Below are 10,616 nucleotides of genomic sequence, written 5' to 3' on the forward strand. Positions count from 1 at the left end.
GACTTGAATTCTGATGAATTTTCCAGTAAATATGATGCCACTTTATCGGCCACTCTGATTCATCTGATCTAGAGAGGCTAGTAACAAAATCCATTCAATTGTTCCATACAATATTTAATTAAGGCTCTTCTCAATAAAATTCCAAGCAGCCTGATGAAGACAACCTAAGCTTTTGACTAAAATATGCCATCCAAGGTACCAGACACTGCTGAACAAACAAGTCAGGCTTTAACTCAGAAAGCCTGGTGTCTTACTCTGTAAGTTTCAGCACTGATATTTCCACTTGGCTAGAGGTATTAGTCCAGGCACAGCAGATGCGTTAGTGATTGCACAGTTTCTGCCTTTGCCTGTAAGGAACAAGTTTCAAGCAATCATCCATAACTACTATGACCAGTGAGTCCAGGCTGAATGCCTTCCAGGACCATTGCAATGTAACTGATCAATTCAGTTAAAGTCAGGAATAAATGTTGTACCATGATTTCTAATTTGTTGACACATGGTAGAGATAACTGCCTCCAAGGAGCATATAAATAATGAATCAGTTAGTCCTCTGGGAAGATCCCCAAGCAACCAAGAGCTGCCTCATTTTGAAACGATATCCACAGTTATATGTGAGCTGCATGATCTACTATTAGTGTTTCATAAAATACCTGAAGGTCTCTTACATCTTCCCCTAAGTTTTAAGGTACTGTGATTTGGGGAGCAGGATAAGTTCACTGTTACCAGAGAAGAAGCACAAAGCCACAGACATACAAAGTTCCAAAAAAGAAATTCATTTTCAAAAATTTGGGGTCCTGTAAGTGGAACCAATATCCATTAGAAAGGGCAGAGATTGAGAATGCCTGCAATGTAGTCTCCCTAAAAACTAATAAATTTTGGGTTTCCAAGTTCAGTTTGAATAATTGATCTAATTCTTCTTTCACAGGGATTGTCTAGGGTACCAACAGAATGGCATCTGTCTGCCCCACAGAATGACTGGGAGATGGTTCTGGAATGCAGGTGGGCAAGACGTCCAAAGACCTTGACAGGTGTTTTGTATTGGAGATGGGGTTGCTGGGGGCCTCTCCTCTGTTCCAATATATGTATGAGTAAAAATTAAGAGAATGGCAGTAAAATCATGGATGGTGTTGTCTGTCAGAGACTGGTAGATCTAGTAGTATTTTTTTTACTAAGCATATTAATAAATATTATTTATTTAAAATTTTGCACATTGCACTTTAACATTAAAAGTACTTGCAATAGTTCAGGAGAGTCACATGGGAAGGGGTGTCCTTTATGAAGAAGGTTCTAGGGATGATTCTAAAAGACACACTTAGTGTAACTCCCTCCCAGTGTCTGAAGTCTTACCTTCAGGTGATTGATAAGATTATTATTGTTCTCTTGCTACCACCATAAAACAAGTGTGTCTTATTGTAGTCGTTGTAACTTCACCTATTTTCCAATTATACCCAATACAAAAAAACAGAACTTTTTTCCCAGAAGGATTGAGTCTGAAAATAAATAAATAAAACTTATTCAAACTGAAACGCAAGGAGAAAATCATTTTAAATGCATAACAGAGCATCCAAGAGCTTTGGGGCAATATCAAACTATCTAACGTTTGCAAGATTTACATCACAGAAAAAGGAGAAAGAAAAAGGACAGAATAAATACTGAAGAGAAAATGGCCAAGACATTCTTAAATTGAATTCACTCAGAATGAATTTATTCAGAATTCACTCAGAATTCATTCAGCACAGCCCTTTCCCAGAGTAGTTGTGAGAATTAGCAGAAACTGGTTAACATTTCAGCTGCCTAAGGCTGTGATAACATTTGTGGCAAACAAGAGGTTAACCAAAAAACTTAAAAGGAAAAGCTGGTGAATTCACAGGGAACCTTGAAGAGCTCTGATATGCCCCTGAGAATTTAGAAGACCACACACATGCACAGAATGGTATGCATACTCAGGGTTTGTGCATGCCCAGGAAAGACCTGATCAAGCCCCCATCTCTCAAGTGTGGCTTAACTTGAGGTTCTGCACAAACAGAAAGTGAAGAATAATAGAGTGTTGTAAACTGCTTGCTTGAATATTGAAGACATACACCAGAATCCATACAGAACACCTCAGCAAAGGCTGAAAGACTTCTTAGTCCAAGGCACTTAAGGAAATCTCTATCCAATCGTTAGTTGGCCACTAAACTAGCCAAGCAGACGGTAAGCACATGTGACAGTGAAAACAGACTTTACAGAATTAGTTTGAAAAAGTTACTAAGCAAACAAAGAAAAACTATACTAAATAGTAACAACAACAAACTACATTGAGGGAAAAGAATCTGATTTACACAGTTGCCACATTATTTGATTTAAAACATACATTATTAACAAAAAATTAGAAGATATATAAAAAGTAGAAAATATGGCCAATACATGAGAACATAAGCAGTTGAAAGAAACAGCCCATGAGGAAACACAAACACTGGATTAAGAGACAAAAATTTTAGATCAGTTATTTAAAATATCTTCAAAGAACTAAAACAAACAAATGATGTCCAGATAACTACACAAAGTATGAGAACAAAATAGTGATTATCACCAAACAGAGACTATCAATAAAGAGATAGAAGGAATAAAATTTTGGAGTTGAATAGTACAGTAACTGAAATGAAAATTCACTAAAGGGGCTCAAGCCACAGAGAGAAAGAATCAGCATACTTGGAGGTAGAGCAATTGCTATTACCCATTTTGAATAAGATTTTGCCCATTTTGAATAACAATAAGAAAAATGAATGAAAAAGCGAGCAAATCTTCAGGATGGACCATATGTCAGGCCATAAAATGAGTCTCAAAAATTTTAAAAGGACTCATCATCAAAATTTTTTCTTCAATCTCAAAGGAAGGAAATTCCACAATAACAGAAGGAAATTTGGGGAATTCAAAAGGAATAAATAACAGGAGGAAATACATACAGATTAAACAACACACTCCTAAAGTAACCCTGGGATCAAAACAAGAAATCATAAGAGAAATTTTAAAAATAGTTTGAGATGAATTAATATAAAGACACAGCATGTCCAAACTTTTGTAGTCTAGCTAAAGCAGTGCTTAAAGGGAAATTCATAAATTTAATGCATATATTAAAAACAAATAAATATCTCAAATTAATAAATAAACTACAGCAGAAGAGTAAACTAAGATCAAAGCAAGCAGGAAGAAGACAAAATTAGAGTAGATAAATAAAGAATAGAAAAATAGAGAAAATCACTGAAACCTAAGTTTGTTGCTTTACCAATTTCCACAAAATTAAAAAAAAAATCTTTAGCTAAACTGTATAAGAAAACCAAATTACTAAAATAAATAAAAATGGAATATTAATTCTAATCTTACAGAAATTAAAAAAATAATTATAAGGAAATGTTATGAACAAATGTACGCCAATAAATTAGATAATCTAGATGAAATGGACAAATGCCTAGAAAGACACACACTACTAAAAATGACTCAAGGAGAAATGGAAATTGGAATAAACCTGTAACAAGTAAAATAACTGAATTATTGATCAAAAAACTCCCCTGAAATAGAAGTCCAGCCCTGAAGACTTCATTTTTGAATTGTAAGAAACGTTTAAATATTTAACACCAATACTTCACAAACTCTCCCAAAAAGTAGAAGAGGGAGAAATATTTCCAAACTCATTCCAGGATTAAACTGAAATTAAAACCAGGTTTAGAATCACAAGAAGTGAAAAATACAAAACAATATCCCTTTTGAATATAGACACAAAATTTCCCAACAAAATACGAACAGATTTTATCCAGCAATATGATCTATGTAGATTTAGCTCAAGCTGACAAAGTTGGTTTAATATATCAAAATTAATCAATGTAATACCTTACAGTGATAGAAAAAATAACAAAACCTTATGATTATGTCAATAGTAAATAAAATTTTGAGAAAATCAACACCCTTTTATAATGAAAACACTCAACAAGCTAGAAATAGGAGAGAAATTCCTCAAGCAGATAAAAGACGTATATTTGAAAACCCACAGCTAACCTCAAACTGAATGGAAAAAGAAGAAAGATTTAATCATAAGAGCAAAAACAAGCCAAGGATGTCCACCATACCATTTTATTGAACATTAAGATGGAGGTTATAGACAATGTATTCAGGCAATAAAAATATTTTTAAAAAGCATCCAGATTGAAAAGAAAGAAATTAAACTATCTCTGCACACATATTACATGACCTTTTATTTAGAAAAACTTAAGGAATAAACAAAAATGTATTAGATCTGATCAACAAGTTCATCAAGTTGGTAGGCCACAAGATCTATTTAAAAACATCAATTGCATTTCAACAATTTAGCAATGAAAGTTCCAAAATTAACAATTTCTTTTCCAATAGCATCAAAAAGAATAGATATTTAGGAATAAACGTAACAAAAAATGCAAGATTTGTTCACTGAAAACTACAAAGCATTGTAAAAGAAGTTAAACAAGACATAAATAAATGAAAAAAAACTCAACTGGAAGACTAATACTGTTATGATGTCTACACTCTCCAAATTGTTCTACAGATTGAAGACAATCCTAATCAAAAGCCCAGCTGCCTTTTCTGCAGAAATTGACAAGCTTATTTTAACTTCATGGAATTTTAAGGGATGCAGATCAGCCAAAAAAATCCTAGGGGAAAAATAATAAATTTGGAGGATATTGGAGGACACAAGCTTCCTGATTTCAAAACTTACTACAAAGCTACAAGTAATCAAGACAGTATGGCACTGGCATAGGTACAGCTACATATGTCAATAAAATAGAAATGAGTGAAGAAATAGACACTTAAATTATGGTTAATTAATTAAAAACAAAGTTTTAAAGACATATCAATGGAGAAAGGATACTCTTTTCAACAAATGATGATGACCAAACAACTGTATATACATAAGCAAAAGAATGAGCTGAACTCTTTCCTCATTCATACACAAAAATACAAAAATGGATCATAGACTTAAATGTAACAGCTAAAACTATAAAAGTCATGGAAGAAATCGTAGGTGTGAATCCTCGTAATTCTGAATTAGCCAATGTCGCTTACATATTTCTCCAAAAGCAAAGCAACAAAATAAAAATAATAGATAAATTGGACTTTACAAAAATTTAAAATCTTTGGGCTCCAAAGCACCATCAGTAATTTGTAAAGGACAACCCACAGAATCAAGAAAATATTTGAAAATCATAAAGGACTAGTGTCCACATAAGAGTTGAAGAACTCCTACAACTCAACAATAAAGAGAAAACCCAGCTTTAAGAATGGGCTGTTTAAATATATTTCTCTACAGAACCTATGAAAACGGACAGTAAGCACAGTAAAAGGTGATCAACATCAATAGTCATTAGTGAAATGCAAATCAAAGCCATAGTGAGATACTATTTTATATCAACTAGTATTTCTCTAATCAAAATGAGGAACCATAACAATTATTTGTGAATACACTACTAAATTATAGCACTCATACATTGCTGATGAGAATGTAATATAGTCCAGCCACTTTGAAAAACATTTGACAAAATGTTTAAACATAATTTGACGTAAGTTTGACAAAAAATTTAAACATAGACTTACCACATGACTCAGCAGTTCCTTTCCAGATAAGTACCAAAGAAAATTTTAAAATTACGTTTACACAACAACTTGTACACAAATGTTCATAGATGAATTATTAATAATAGTTAAAAAGTGGAAACAACACACATTCCTATCAACTGATAAATAGATATTTAAGGTTTATCCGTACAATGGATTATTGTAAATTATTGCTATTTAGCCACAAAAAGGAAAGAAGCATTAATACATGTTACAAAATGATTAAACCTTGAAAACATTATGCTAGGTGGAAGAATCCAGACATAAAAGGCTACATTAGGTATGATGCCACTTATATGCAATTTCCAGAATAGACATATTCATAGAGACAGAACGTAGATTAGTTGTGGCTGAGTGCTAAGGAAAGGGGAAACAGGAGAGTGATTCCTAAGAGATAGTTTATTTTAAGGTGATAAGATTTGTGGTGACGTTTGCACTAATTATAAATACACTAAAAACTACAGAACTGTACACTTAAAAAGGGAAAATTTTATGGTGTGTGAATTATACCTTCAAGACCATGAGTATAGACAATGATATTTAGACAAAAAAAGCATCGATTATAAAATTTAAAAAGTGATACTTAGGCTAATTTTTAATATTTTTAATTATAAAGCATTCATAATGATATTAATAGCAATTAATAGTGATATGTTTTAAATTATAAAGCATTATTAAGTAAGTGAAATATCATTGTAAAATGAGAGAAGTTATCTTTAATATATTTGATTAACAAAGGAGTCTTATCTGGATTAAAGATTGCTTACAAGTCAATTAGAAAAAACAAATAACTTAATAAAATAGGTCATTGTCTAAACATTATATTCAAAAAATCAGTAAATGTGTGATTATGAAATACAAAATTAAAACTGTAATAAGATGACATTTCACATCCATCAAGAACATTAAAACAAAACAAAACATTGACGCTATTAAGAATTGCCAAAGATGCGGCACAGTTGGAACACTCATACGCTGCTGAACAGAGCATATACTGATAGAATACATTTGGAAAATGGCAGCATTTACTAATGCTGAACATCAGATACCATATGACTTAGTAATTCCATTCTACATACATGCATATATTGACCCAATTACAGGTATATATGTGCAACAGGTGACATGCATAAGAATGATCACAGCAGTATTATTCAAAATTCCCCAATTTAGAAACAACCTAATGTTCATTAATAATAGGTGGATAAATAAATTATAGTATATGTATACAATGGAAGACAACACAGAAATGAAGACGAAATAATACTGTAACACGTATTGACATGGATAGATCTCACAATCAAAACATTTTGAGAGATAGACTTTTGACACAAAAAGATGCATTCTACATGATTCTATTATATAAACTTTTAAACCAGGTGACTAAATCTATGGAAGTAAGAAAATTACTTACCTTTGTGTTCATTATAACTAGAAGGAGCCCCTGCTCCCTGCCATAGTAGAGGTTTCTAGAATACAGATATAATTCTATTTCTTGCTCTGTTTAATGGTTAAATGTGGGTACTTCTTTTGACATACCAAACACAAACAAAACCTTGCCAGCTGTCTTCCTCTGATAGGTTCACTTACTTTTATGCATGTTATACACGTTTAAATATAAAGTTGAAGTTAAATATTAGGGAAATTACATTGATTTGTATTTGAGTAAATTACCATAGTTATGTTAATTTCACACTATTTTTTACAAAGTAGGAAGTAAAGTAGAAAATAAAACTACTTTTCAAGCCACCAATTGTAGCTTACAAGCCATCTTCTTTTATACTGCCTCTATGACATATCAATCATGGGCAAGAAAAATATTTATACTAAATTCATGAAATTATTAAATAAGCTTGAAAATAAACATTCTTGCTTGGATCTCATTCTACATTTACAGTCTAATGGATAATATAGTTAAGGGAAGTTAGCAATGTGTATATCTCCCCAATAAATCAAATAGTGGACACATTAATGTTTGTGAGTTCATAAACTGTATTGGCAAATACACTTTTCTTATATTGAGACTCTATAAGAAAAGTTTTGTTTGATTGAATTACAAAGGAAAAGTCTACAAGCCAAAATGAATATCATATTCCTTTAATAAGCAGAAGTATGAATCATTCTCTGGATGAAATATGTAAGCACTTTGTACCTGCTAAATAACTGAAGGTTATTCTCTTTCATTGTTTCCCTTCTAATTCATTAATGTACAAAAATGCAGCAACTATGCTGATATCATCAGGGGTTACTTTAAATATTTTATAGAATTAATGTTTAAAACATTGTTCAATAAATTTGGGTTTGATAAGAAGTCTGGTTAATAATTAAAATCTATGTATCAGTTTTGAATATTTCAAATAATTTAGAAGTGATGCTGTCGAGATGAAGACTCGAAACAAATTTTTATGTTACATCCAAGGTTTACAATTACACAAAATTAGAGCCCTTTTCCCTAATTTCATAGAAGGAAAAAAAAATGTTAACCGTTCTTACTTAGGCAGCACAAATAGGACTCTGTGAAGTTGGCAAACCTTTAAAGCAGGAGAATAAGAAAACTACTGCATTCAAAATTTATTTTGATTAAGCTGTTTCAAAACAGAAGGAATAACACCAGTGGTAGCTTCAGAATGTATATTTAAGTGGGGCTTAGGAGAGCCAGTCTGGCTGGAAGGAGACTGTCGGGGACTAGTGTTGAATCTTCCTTTGAAGATTCAACACTAGGTGATTTGATTCCAGAGCGTTGTGCTATGTAAAGAGTTTGCATATAATTCATGATCAATTGAACACTCCTTCCTTTGAATACCAAGCACGGTGTATTTCGATTTGGTATTTACGTGGGATGACCTAGTGGAATGAATGGAGATGGAAAATACGTACCACAAACACCTTATTGCTGCCAGTTAATAGTATTCTGTAGAAACAGTCCTGTGGAAATAGAACTTCTCTTTAGAGACTCATGAATGTTCTTCAGTAGCTGGTTTGCAATGCAGAGAATAGACTGTTTTCAGGAAGAACTCATCTGCTCTGCTGGGATGTACCAAGCTAACTAGTCTCAGTTTTATTCAGATACTAAAAGTTTTATTTCTATGTCGGAATTTGTACCCTGACTCTCTAGTATTAATGGAGGAAATATTCACGAAGGTAAAAATATTCCTATATTGGGGAAAATAAATACAGACTCTCCTAGAATTGAGTCACTCAAACCAGTGTTTTTCCTATGTCATAGCAGCTATAAGTCAGAAAATAATGGAAAACACTTTTTTTGAAAGCTATAAATATTGGGGGGAAAAAAACTGGAGGGCAGTTTTTAGGAGAACTTTACCTGTTTAGCGTAGCTTACCTACAGGGAACTCAACAAAATAAATGCATGTAGTATTATGGATAAACTGTGAAGTGAATTTTCTTTAAATATTACTTTTAATTATAACTGGCCCTTGTAAACTTAATACTGGAGGCAGCTGAAAAGTGGTATAATTGTTAGTTAGGTATAGCAATGTGAGTCTCAAGAATAAGTGATTGGTTATGGTTTAATAATCCTAAAAAGTCCACATATATAAACCAAACATTTAATTTCAAATACTGAACATCAAAGTACTTCCTTTTTCTTCTGACACTTAAACTGCTTTTAACATAGTCTGGAAATTGGTTTACAGACTTTTCTTATAGCCAAAGACATGAGAACAGAGATTCTGGCCATGTGGCTGCCTCAAGCTATAGCCCTTGGCCTGCCATAGATGATTAAAAAGGTTCTATGCAGAAAGAGTCAAGACTTTTTTGGTCTATGATTTTAAGTGAGTGTGGGTTGGAACAATTTAAGTGGGGAGAGACCCACATTCTTGAAAACCTTGACTCTTTTTTTACTTTTTCCTTCTTTCCAGCTGGCTAGAGCCTCTGCTTTTCTCTAAATCAGGTGCCTGTCTAGATGGAAACCAAATTCTTTTAGAATTAAGTGGAAATAACACTTGTTATTTCATATTTTCAAATGTCGAATCTCCACAGAAAGGCAAGGGCAATTTAAGCCAGAAACATGTATAAGTTGGCTTGAAATTGCTAGGAGGAGTTAAAGGAACAGATATGTTGTAAATTATATGGCAGAAGTGCCACATCCTACCCGAGTCACACATGATTTTCTTTAAAAGAAAGGACACTCCTATTATGCAGAGAGTATCTCCCTGCAGCTATTCACATCCATTTAGTGTTCAATCACTTGCAGAAGTGAGAGTCTTTGAAGGCTTAAGTATACTCATACGTTCATAAAAATGACACACTCATTAGCAACTATTGAACCAAAGGAAACTCTGCATTTAAAAAAATAAGAAAGGAAACTCATGAATAGCAACTGAAGTATTTTTCTTTTGTCTTTTTAAATCTAATCTTTATTGATCGTGTATTATATACAAACCTTTTACATAGCACAAGGCTCTGGAATCAAATCACCTGGGTTCCTAGTTCACTTTCTCTTTGACCTTGAGCAAATTATTTAAACTCCGTTTGTCTCATTTTCTCAATCTGTAAAATTGGGAAGTAATAATACATAATTTATGGAGTTGTGGAGGTCTAAATAAAATCATTTATCTAAAATTTTTAGGAGAGAATTGGGCACATCACATCAAGGACCACACTTGTTACATAGTAGGCACTCAAAAAAGTTACTCAGTAAAGATTACCTATTACTACTATCATCACAATTGATACTCATGACAACCCTATGAGTAGATGACCTTATTGACAATTTGAATACGACACAATTGAGAATCTGTAATGCCAAATTACTTTCTCAAGTTCACTCAGTGGTAGAGCAGGTGAGCTGGTACACAAGCCAGGTCTCTGCCAGCACCAAGTCAGCAACTCTTCTCCAGCTTCTTAAATTACATTCAACACAAATATATTAAGAATCAGTGCTGGAGAGGGTGTGGAGAAAAGGGAACCCACTTGCACTGTTTGTGGGAATGTAAATTGATACAGCCACTATGGAGAACAGTATGGAGGTTCCT

Source organism: Aethalodelphis obliquidens, unplaced genomic scaffold, assembly GCF_003676395.1.
Source record: "Aethalodelphis obliquidens isolate GAN/ISIS:26980383/991018 unplaced genomic scaffold, ASM367639v1 scaffold3, whole genome shotgun sequence".
Taxonomy (NCBI): domain Eukaryota; kingdom Metazoa; phylum Chordata; class Mammalia; order Artiodactyla; family Delphinidae; genus Aethalodelphis; species Aethalodelphis obliquidens.